Source organism: Arvicola amphibius, chromosome 9 (genome assembly GCF_903992535.2).
Source record: "Arvicola amphibius chromosome 9, mArvAmp1.2, whole genome shotgun sequence".
Taxonomy (NCBI): Eukaryota; Metazoa; Chordata; class Mammalia; order Rodentia; family Cricetidae; genus Arvicola; species Arvicola amphibius.
In genome coordinates, this window is record NC_052055.2 from 66,756,768 (window position 1) to 66,768,868 (window position 12,101).

The following is a 12,101-nucleotide window of genomic DNA, read 5'->3' on the forward strand; positions in this document are numbered from 1 at the left end:
GAAAAAGTTAAAATTTATATTTTATTAAACTACTATATTCTACTAAAAATCAGAAATGCCTTCATAAGAGAGATATGTTTTGAAAGTAACTCCCCATATTCACGTAAGGTCTGTAAATAAAACCACAGAAGAACTTACTACGTCACACTAAGTTGGTATCAGTTACTGCTTTATCTTCTGCTTGAAATTTGTTTCTCAACAATTAAGAGAAGTTTGGTTTTGGAATAAGAATGTTAATGGTTTCATAGGAGGATTTTATATTTGTTTTTTAGTCGATCTGTCAACTAAGGAACACAGACTTTCTTAACAAAAGTGGTTTGCCATTCATCTTCTTGGGGACAGTCTCGATAGCGTCTTGTGGGCTACAGGCTCTCCCTATCTTTTCTAACAACCCTTCCTCCTCTGCCCATCTCTGCTCACACCCGAGCTCAGGCCATAGAGACGGCTGTGGTGCTAGGAAGACTGCACAGTCTCGGGTAACCTAGAGCAACTGTGGAACAAAGGTCTTTGTTCCTTAATATGGAGTTATGATTATTTATAACTATTAGTCAAGAATTCCCCAAAACTCATAATTTGGAGACCATAGTTTACAAACACGCTGGTCACTGAATGGACATAACCCTCCACACTAACATGCCTAGACTTCTGAAGCCACCTTGGAGGTTCATGTTAGCTCGAGTGGTGTTCAGGCACGACCAGGCTTGGGAAAGACCCTGGGGGTGGAGGAGACCATGCCCGAGGACTCCAGGAGCAGGGACAAAGCTGCAAACATGAAAGGAAGATAAGGCCTTCAGAAGACAAGGCTGTCTTCTGTCACCATCAGGACTGTCTGAATGACACCTGGTGTGTGGTTTGAATGTGTGTCTCCAAGATTAATGTGCTGCTGAACTGACATTGTTCAGAAGTGGGTGTTTTCAAAAGGCCCTGGGGTTCCTCAGTTGAAAGGAATGAGGGATTCATAAAAGGAGCTTCTACCAGTACTCAAAGAATTATTTCCTTTTGCCTTTCACCATGCCCTGATGAAATAAGACTTTCCTTGCCAGATGCTGGTGCCTGTGGACTTCTTGCCCCAGAAATGTCATATAAACTACCCAGCCAGAGGTATCCAGCCATGGCAGCACCAATGGCTTGAGGCAGTCTTCAAAGACAACTTGCTGACTAAGAGTACAGGCTGCTCTTTCAGAGAACCCAGGTTTGGCTCCTGGCATCCACACGCTCTTCCTGGCCTCCATGCACTCACGCACACCCACACCCAGACACACATGCACACACCCACACCCAGACACACATGCACACACAAGATTTAGAATCATTTTTAAGGGGAAGACTCTGACTCTTTCAGGCAGGCAGTCCGACTGCGTGTGGTCTGTGAGCAGAATGCTGCATCTTGCTTTCTGGCAGGGACTTTGAAACACCATAGAGTTGTGGCAATAAACATGGCTACAGCCGGTACCTCAACCATGAGGCTGAAATGGCAGAATGCTAAGGAATGGGCTGGATCCAGCCGTCAAAGCCATGGCTTTAATCCTCTCTTTAGACTCCTGTAGTTAGAAAAAGAGAGATATACAGTAAAGAGAGATTCAAAGACAAAGAAAATCTCTAAATGGTTTATAGTGTGTTAAAAATATATGCAGCCTAAAGGTTAAAGTTCTTAAAAGTAAAAAAGAGAGTAGTTGGGTGTGGTGGTACACACCTTTAATCCCAACACTTGGGAGGCAGCAGTAGATTGACCTCTGAGATTTCAAGGGGCAGAGGTAGATTGACCTCTGTGACTTCAAGGTGTGGTAGCACACACCTTTAATCCCAATGCCTGGGAGGCAGAGACAGACAGATGTCTGTGAGTTCAAGGTGTTGTAGCACACACCTTTAATCCCAGCACTGGGGAGGCAGAGGCGAGTAGATCTCTGTGAGTTCAAGGACAGCCTGGTCTACAGAGTTATTCCAGAACAAAGATATACAGAGAACTTGTCTCAAAAATAAAAGTAATTAAATAAAAAGTTTATTTAAACAAAATAGAGGTTAAAATAAAGCCGCACAAAGATGGAAAATACACAGAGAATCTTGATACTGTATGCTATTATGCTCTCTTTGAACTGTTTGAGTGCTGAGGAAGGAGCAACAGCTGCTAAAAGATATTTGTTTATAAATGCTGCTGAACTAAGTCAAGATAGATATTTTGAAAATACCTTGACTTCAAAATTTGGATCTAAGGTTATGATGCTTTGGAAAAGTTCTTTTGTTTTCACAGAAGATGAGACCCTGTGGATTGCTTCTGCTTCTATCCCAATATAGTATGATAGACCACACCCTCCCAAAAGGTTGCTGTGAACACCCTCAAAAAATTACTTTGTTCAACTGCCAACTGAGATGAATCTAGCACACAGGTTATACCATGAAAGACCTGAATAACAGCGCCCCCATTCAACATGAAGCAGTTTGGAGAGAAATAACTACATCCATATTCCCAAACATGGTTTATAAATGTTCTTTTACATTTAAAGGGGGATATGATATAGATATGAATAACTTACACTGGTATAAATTTTGCTTTATTGGTATAAAGCTAAGGTCAATTTTATTATATGTATATGTATTTCTAATCTTGATTAGGGTATTGTGATTGTATAGTTCATTTAAAAATGTAATGTATAATTATGAAATATAGGTTGTTAATGGATAATCATCAATAATAGTCAAGCTTGTAGTCATGTTAGTTAGACTTTATAGATGTGCATAGATATATTTCAGATAGGCATTCTTCATATCTTTCAAAGACTACAGAATATGGCATTTAATGTTTTAATAATTTAGAGCTTTTCATGACAATGAGACATGTCTGCTCCTGGCATTACCAGCTACTTCATTCAAGAGGAAGGTGGGCATCAAAGTTTATGGAGTTTGTTAGCCATTTGGGCAATAAACTGCTCTTGCTTGAACTGTTGCATAAACTGGACACAGAGAACCTGCAGAGAGAGGACTGCTGAACTTGCCTAAAGGTGAGATGGTCTTTCGGGGTTCCTGACTCATGAAAGAGTCTGTGAGACATTCTGCAGGACACAGAAAAAAAGTGACTGAACTGCCTTTGAAATTTCCTGCTTCATGGAAACGTCTGCTGGATACTATGGGCCTGTAGGCTGAAGATGGATGCCCCAACGGTACAAAAGAACTTTGGGTGACTGTCCAGATAGCGAGATGTCTCTGTCATTTCTAGAGTTTTGGAAGTTGCTTACTTCATGCTTACTTAGGTAGTATATATCTTTCTGGAGTCTTTGATAGAGTTGAAGAATAGATAGTTATAGTTTTTCCATTGTTATGATAAAAGATAAAATAGATCTAAATATTGTAAGTATAATTCTTGCTTGATAACTGTTTTGTTATATGTGATCTTACTATGTTATAGTTAAAGCCTTTTTTTGTTTAAACAGAAAAAGGAAAAATGATGGAGGAGGGTCATCTGTCTATGTGTTACTTTCATTGGTTAATAAAGAAACTGCCTTGGCCCTTTAATAGGACAGAAAATTAGGCAGGCGGAGTAGACAAAACAGAATTGTGGGAGAAAGAAAGCAGAGTCAGGCAGATGCCTCAGGCAAGGCCATAGCTTCCCTCTCTGAGATGGAAGCAGGTTAGAATCTTCCTAGTAAGCCACCACCTTGTGGTGCTACACACATCAATAGAAATTGGTTAATCAAGATGTGAGAGTTAGCCAATAAGAGACTGAAACTAATGGGCCAAGCAGTGTTTAAAAGAATACAGTTTCCATGTAATTATTTTGGGTAAAGCTAGCCAGGTGGTGGGAAGTGGCCTGCCGCTCCTTCTACAGCACAGTTCTGGTTCATCCAGTGTTTTTTTTTTTTTTTTTCCAGGCAAAATTGTGCCTAAGGAGGTGTGAAATTCAAGTTATTTGCAAAATGTTCTTAAATGTATCAATTGGGAACAAATCTGAACAAATCTGCATTTTCAAATCTAGTGCAATTCCAGTATTCACTATGGAAGAGAATATTTCCAGATCTTTCTGAATTTTTTTAATAAAGTGTAATTTTATCCCATTTCCTATCAGAATCAACCAAAACTCAGCGGTGGCATCACACACACCTGCTTACATAAAGCACTCAGCTGTTCTCATGTCTGCCAGAGAAGATGCCAAGTGTTATGAAACTATGCAGAACCTGGGGGCTATGAGTGACCCCTGGCTCCAACCTGCTCTAACACTCCACAGCTTTCATGGCACAGTGAGGGTGGTTCCCAGGGGTTGGAGACGCTTCATGTCCCACAACTGTCACCTGAGCAACAACAAGCACATCCACAGCCTCTTGTGCACTGGATCTTTGCTCCTATATCAGTGCACTACTCCATTTTATCTGACTGAATTTTCACATTCTACAGTCTGTTTGACCGTACAAAATGTCTCTGTCAATGAAACTTCAATGTGGTTTCTGAACTGACTCAAATAAAGAGAAGGTGATACCAAATGCTTACCATCCACGGTACAACATAGGTTTATCTTACTGAAAAAACACTTGAGTTCAGCAAAAATTTTCTACAACCCAGGAGTCTCACTTCTTGCCAGTTGCTGTGGGTAGCTTACAGTGGCACACAGACCAACTGCTTGTGGATTCTTCTGAGAGGCACTTCCAGAGTTAACCACTAGAAGTCCTTAGTAATACACATTTGCTAGGCAAGGAGGTGAGGAGAAAGGAGCAGAGATGAGGGAGAAACAGCACAAAGAGGAAAGCTGTAAGAGAAATCTGCTTCGCAAAGAATAAACCGGGGGGGGGGGGGGGGCGGGGGGGCAGACTGACAGCAAGTCCACAAAAGTCACAACCTACTACTTTTGGAGACTTAGAGACCCCAAACTGAAAGCATACAATGATCGTCTCACCAGTATTTATACTTGAAACAACAGGAGATATTATTTTATGCAACCAATTGAATACATGAAAGTCAAAACAAAGCTTCTAATTAAAAGAAATCCCCTCTTATGCCTGGCCTAATGGGGACATGGCATTACCAGACATCTCCTGGGCTACCAAGCACACTGACATAGGCCACGGGCTGGTGCGTCCTGCCTACTGTGCAAAACACCCCGAGGAAAACTGAAAAGGGCCTCTAACCATACCCAACAAGTTAGTTATGAAGTCAATACACTGAGATACTTATTCCACTATAAACTGCTGGCTATATTTTAAATTCTTGAATTTTAAATTTTAGTTTAGTTTTAAACCAAAATGTTAAAAATACAATTTTTTTTAACAAATGTGTTATTTCAAACAAAATTTCTAGAAAGCAGAATTTTAGATTTGATCTTGTACTATTTCTAATTCTGCACAGTATTATATTCATAATATAATATTGAATATTGAAAATATTCAAAAATGTTGAAATATGAGCATCAAAACAGAACTTACATGCTAAAAAAAGAACCCCATGAATTATAAAGTTAGTCCCATCTAATCTACATAATTTCTACCAGTTCAAGTTTCTCCTCTTGTGATTTCTCCATATAGAGAGTACCAGAAAAACAAACTTACGTATGTATAAACTGTCTCAATTAACTTATTATTCCATTTAATAATAAAACATTTTTGTATACATATCTTGCTGGGGAAAGCTTGGTATGCATCATATCATTTTAGAAATGATCACTATTTTTATGCCATATTCTCACACATTTAAACTATCCAGCACAGGAAAGAAATTGTCTTGCAACTTGCTGACCAAAGCCCACCTGTCCTGGGCCTTTGTTCATGCCAGCCTTTTACCCACTGCTCCTCTAGGCTGTAATGACACCGTGTTACATCATAGCCCTTATTGCTCAGGCAGCTTGGAACTTAATTGTGCACTGCACCCAAATATTCTCTACAGTATTCTGAGCAAGAAAAGTGGTATGGTTAAGTGAAGAGACTAAGCAACCGGAAGGAACTTTTGACAGGACCCGTGGGCAGCCACGTACGGTCTGTGAGGCTATATCCAGTGGCTTCTGCCTCTGGTATGTAACACAGGCCAAGTCCTTCTGTATCATTCAGTCTCAGATATTTAAGAGACAGCTCTCTTTAGAGGCCACATTTTACATACAGAATAGCAGAGAAAACAGTTCAAAGCCTGGCCTGAGTCACTCTACAAAAGAAAGAGTGAACGGAGCTGCTTGAAGAGAATTTCTGGGAGTAAGTCACTGCTGGAGAGTGCAGGACTTCAGTCTGGAGTCTAAGAGCCATCTAGAGTGCTGACATGCTTGTTCAAAGCTGTTATTACTAAGTTAATTAATTTTTTAAAAAAATTGGAATTAAACATAATATACTATTACTGTCTATTTATATCACACCTTTCCTTTTCTCCAAGGAGATTAAGGTGATTAAGAAACTCCTAATTAACTGAAAGTAATTGACTCTCAGTCCTACTCTAGTTTCATTTGTTTCTCTCAGGTCTGGGGTAACCAGGATTAGACATTAGTTAAGAGAGAAAGGCAACTGGAGGCTTCTGTGTGATGAAGGCAAGATTTGCAGTGTAGTGTAATGCCCATGGTATCCCTGGCCCCGAGAGAGGTGTGGGCAAAGTACTTACACCTAACCCAGATACTCCTCCTGCTGCTGCTGAAGGCACAGCCCACAGGCCTAGCCAGGTGGTGGGGAGACCAACCTTCTACTGTAAACTCTGAACGTAATACTATTTCATAATAAGGGTCCTGATCTCCATGCTCAAAGTGCTGAAAAATGACTGCTACCTTGGATCTTAGGGTGGTGTTAAAATACACGCATGCACAAAAGGTGTAAAGCTTCAAAGGTATGCCTATTCTTTGAAAATTAATAATGCCAATAATAATTACTAATATTTACTGAGGACTTACTATGTTTGGGTTGATTAAACTTAGTTGCACAATTCTGGGAGGGGACAATCTCATGCCCACTTTGAAAATAAAGAAATAGACTCGCCTACAATGGTAGCAGTGACCAAAGACTGCCTTGAGATCAGGACTCATGTTCTTTACCAGCACCCCAACAGCAAATAAATAAAGCAATCTCTTCTTTCTCTATCCTCTGTCTCTAGTCAGACACTATATCCTTATATAAAAACAGTTGTGTGTACATGTTCACACCCATGTACACCTACCTAGGCACTCTGTAACTATTCTACTATACTTACTAAGATTCATTCTTTGTAGAACATCCCTAGGAGTCAGCTCACAGCGGTGGGCGGGAGGGAGGGAGGGAGGGAGAGAAAAAGACAATGCTTTCCCAAGGTGGGGTTAGGACTGGCTGGAATGGGTCAAGTCTTCATCTCCAGAAGGACAAGAGTGCAGCACAGCGCCTCACTGGAGCCTTCAAGGGTGACATAGTGCTATCATCTTTCAAACACTTGAACTTCGCTACTCTCCTCTACCCAGTCTGTATGCTACAATCACTGTATAGCACAACACTGACTACTAATTAGCTCATATAACTATTAGGGTAGCATCTTAAGTCTGAACACAGACTAATTCACCCAGGAGTGGAATGTCCATGGATGCCTATGTCTATCTTCCTCTCGTCTGTTGTCTGATCAGTCTTTAGCCTCCTGCCTTTGGCCATACCCTCCTGCCAAGCACCTCATGATGTCTTTGTGGTCCTGGTGAGATCACTTTACAGCCCTCAAAAGATTTAGGAATCTCAGTCTCTTCTACTACTAAGATAAGAAGGACATCCATTCACCCTCAGAAGGCAAAATAAGACACGCAGGCACTGGAGAGGTGGGTGGGAGCTTTAGAACAGCCTTCCCATTGCCTAGGAGGGAGTGGGTTTCCCAGGACTGGTCTCTGACACCAGCACTCTTTACAAGTTCCTCCTTTACTAGACAGTCTGCAGAGTGTTGTCGGCAAAGCTGGGATTTAATAATTTGAGAAGAGCCCATTTCCCTGCCTTAAAAAGGGAGAGGGTGAAAGGAAATGGAGTTTTCAGTCTTAGCAACTCCACTTAGTCCAGTTTTCTCTACCCTGCCCTTCCCACCACAGCCCAAGAAATGCATGATTTGGCTTTAAAAAGAGAGCATGACTTAAACTCAATTATTGCAGTTCTTTTATAATGTCTCATTACCAAGCACTGCAACTGTGACCATAGACATCACTAAATATGTGTGCAGCTACACATTTCGGTTCAAGTTTTGCTGGGCTTCTACACAGAGCTTTCCGTAACCATCCCGTTTTCACATACTATAAAAGCTCACAAGCACTGCTGGCCCCAGTTGTCTCTCCTCTCCCAAATCACACTGCCTGTTCTCTCAGGACAAGACCATGACAATAAGGATCCTTGCTTTCACCAGATGAGAAGAACTCAGACAATGACAATATTTTCCTCTTACTAGGTCAGCAACTGAATCACGTTCTTGTGGACCAAAAGGTCAAAATGCTTGCAGTACATTAGATGAGAAAAACTTTTAAAATCATGGATTATGCTGGCAAAAAATAGTTTAGAAAACACAGAATCACAATTGTTCAGATCCTCCTTGATGGGCAAAGGGCAGAGAGGAAACACTGTAGGCCTTGGGTTAGGGGTAACTCCTGTCAGCCATCTACCGCCTACAGTAGGGAAGCAGAAATTGGTAAGATTTAGTGGCCGTGGTTACATATCCTGAAATATAAAATTTACAGAACTTCCGCATTTTGAATTCTTTTCAGTTATTTACTGTACACATCATTCTTAGTCTGCAGACTACTACAAACTGGCTCTGATTTCTCCTCTAAAATGACACATGATATTCACCTAAAAGTATTCAAGACAATATAGATTTGATATGCTATGTGCACATTTTAGAAGTTAACATAAAAAAATCAAATACAACTACCATTTTTCAGGAAAACACTTGTTAAGACATTTGCAGGTAAAAGAAAAGTCTATGCTACGGTAATATAAAAAAGTCTAATATACAACAATAGAAATTGGTGGGTGCCATCCCAGCTCTGTCTAACTACAGTCAAATAACTATTTTTATTCACAAAGACAGATCTATACTGTCTTGTTTTGGCATGGGATAAGTGATATAAATGCTAAAATTATTTTATGATCTCATGTCTTATAATGACATAAATAATGGAAAAACTCTAGCTGACCTCTTTCCAGTGTGGAAATATAAGTATTATAAAGACAACTAGAAAGAGCCACATTGATTTAAAAATAATTAAGAATTTTCATAAACAGATAAAGACCCCCCTACATAAAACTTCCATGTAGAATGTGACATTCATCCCTAAATATTCAATAGAGAAATATATGCTTTAACTTAACCTTATGTTATTTTTAAGTTAATCAGTATAAATAAAGATTAATGAGTAATGAAACTTATAGAATTAAACTCAATCTTACTGCATCATAGTATCTCCCACTGAGTAAAATCAATGTTCTCATTGTTCAGGATTTGGAAGGAGAGAAGCAAAGTTATAGCAAACTGGAGAGGTCTTGCATTTCTAAAATCAAGGAATGATATGACATTCCTAATAAATAAAATTACATTACCACTGAAACTTACACATCTTGACACAATGGCAAATTAAACAGTTCACCCAAAGGATGATTCTTGGTCAAAAGAAAAGTATTTTTTTAATTTCTTTTATTTTTATTTTATATTTATTTTTATTTAGATTTCTTTTATTTATTATGTGTATAGTGTTCTGTATGTATATATGCCTGCAGGCCAGAAGAGGGCACCAGATCTCATTACAGATGGTTGTGAGCCACCATGTGGTTGCTAGGATTTGAACTCAGGACCTTTGGAAGAGTTAAGAGGTTAAGCCAGTGTTCTTAACCTCTGAGCTATCTTTCCAGCCCCAGCCATTTTTCTCTATGTGATATTTGAGGAAGAAAGTCTTATAGGGGTCCTTAACAGAGAAAATAACTTGGTAAACAACACTTTAAAGGCACCTCAACCCACAGACACAATACCAATATAAAATACTTCTAAAGGGCCTAGATAGACAGCTCAGCAGTTAAGAGCACTTGCTACTCTTGCGGAGGACCTGTGCTCATTTCCCAGCACCCACGTGGTAGCTCAAAACCATCTTTAACTCCACAGGGGTTCTGAAACCATGTTCTGACTTCTACCAAGCCAAGCATGTTATGTGGCACATATACATATATTCAGGTAAAATATTTACTCATTAAAAAATAAAATGAATAAACATTACAAACAACAGCAAAAAAAAAAACCACTTCACAAAGTCTGAGGGCTGAGGGATAGTGGACATTTCAAGGGCCACTAACCAGCAGCCTCAGAGCCATGCACCACCTTTCATAGAAGCCTGAACCCAAAGTGCAGCTTCCCCTCGTTCCCGTAACTATGTCCACCAATTAAACAGATTGAAGAACAAGGGGGAAAGAACAGATATTCAAACAGAAGGCAACGAGGAACTTGAGAAAAGCTAGGAAAGATGACCAGATGCAGAAAAGAGAAACATCAGCTCATTTCCTGATGATGCTACTTCTCCACTGCAGGAAAGCTGCAACAATCAGGGCATAGTGATTGATCTGTTGAGGGCACTGTGAAAGGCATAACCAACAACAATATGGAAAGGCAGTCCCAGCTACTAAAGCTGCTCAGATACTGCTTTTTTAGGGAGAAACAGCCTCCTATAGACAACATCATCTGGGATAGTTGGATCTCAAAGTTTGTGTTCTTGGGTAGAACTGATCGTAGTCCCACTCAGAATCCGCTTGGGTGCTCACTAACATTGCTTCTGGAACATCTGGACAGACTATGGCTGTGATGGATGGAGGTGCTATCTGTATTCATTTCTCTTGGCATCAGTGAGCAAGCTGTATGGCCTATTAGAAGGATTTCAGGGGATGGTTCAGTTATCTAACATGATACAGCTGACCCACTGCTGGCTCTTCCTGCAACTCCTGACCTGCATCTTAGGCATGTGCTCACTTATGTAATCTTACACAGATACTTCCAAACCTTTGCTGAAACAAGAATCTTGCATCCTTTTAGCGGCTGTTGAGCAGATTTTCCTACTTTAGTTCATCTTATGCATCACAAGGATCCAGAAGTAACAGCAGATTCCTGCTGGGTTATTTCCTACCTGACTGATGGTCTAAATGAGGACACTGAATGGTCGTGAAGACTGGTGTTGTGTCCCAACTTGTGAGGCTTCTAGGAGCTACTAAACTGCCAACTGTACTCCTGCACTAAGAGCTATGTCACTGGGACATAGGAGCAGGCTCTGATTGTGAAAGATGTAGGAACACTTACAGTCTTTCCCAGTCTGGTAACAAACCCCCAAAACTAATATTCATAAGGAGGTCACCTGACCAATGTCAAACATCACAGTCAGGATATAACAAGTTGTGAATCATGTTAGTGTTTTTTCTTGTTGGTGCCTCTTGAAGGCAGACTTTAAGACCCAGAGGGAAGCTGTGTGGGCTGTAGCCAACTATACAAATGGTAGGACTGTTGAACAGATTGTGTATCTTGTTCATTATGACATAAAAGTACCTCTGATGAACCTCTTAAAGATACCAAAATTATTCTGGTTATTCTTGATGCCATTTCAAATATCTTTCAGGCTGCTGAGGAACAAGGTGAGACAGAGAAACCCAGTATAACAATTGACAAGTGCAGAAACCTCAGCAAAATTGAAGAGCCATGAAAATGGCTGTAGACAAGGCCTTGCTAGGCTTGGCTGAGAAGTACTTCTCAGTGGAGGGAGAAAAAGACCCAAATGTTGTGCCAGAAACTAACCTCTGAAGGCTTTGCCTTCCGAGCTCAGGATGGGCCCCCAGGACCTTTAACTTCTAATGTCCACTTGAGGCACAGAGTTGTTAGCTACGTCCTTTGTTCCTCATAAATTTCCCTTACTGCTGTCTGAGAACTCTTTTAAATGTGGTTTGCTATTGGAGCTCTTTAACAAAGGACTACACTGGAGCAGCTGTAAACCAGGTGACGCTGTCCTCTGCATTTCCTGTTCTGTGCAGAATTTCATAGCCTGCAATGTTTTGTAAATAAAGATCAAGTTCCACTCTTCTTTACAAAAACAAAAACGGTCCTAAGAAAAAAATATGGAAAGATAAGCTGTGAAGGAATTAAGCAAGAATAAAATCTAGTATTCATGTGTGGTTTGATGGCAGCACCAGACTGAT

General features: G+C 40.2%; 1 protein-coding gene and 1 pseudogene across 1 annotated transcript in view; one reads left to right on the plus strand and one right to left on the minus strand.

Annotated features, from left to right (window-relative positions):
* The window catches only part of Plcl2 (phospholipase C like 2), a 170,271-nt gene that overhangs the window by 37,700 nt on the left and 120,470 nt on the right, over window positions 1-12,101 (minus strand). The window lies entirely within an intron of this gene.
* On the plus strand, window positions 6,510-11,809 carry LOC119822598 (annotated as a pseudogene).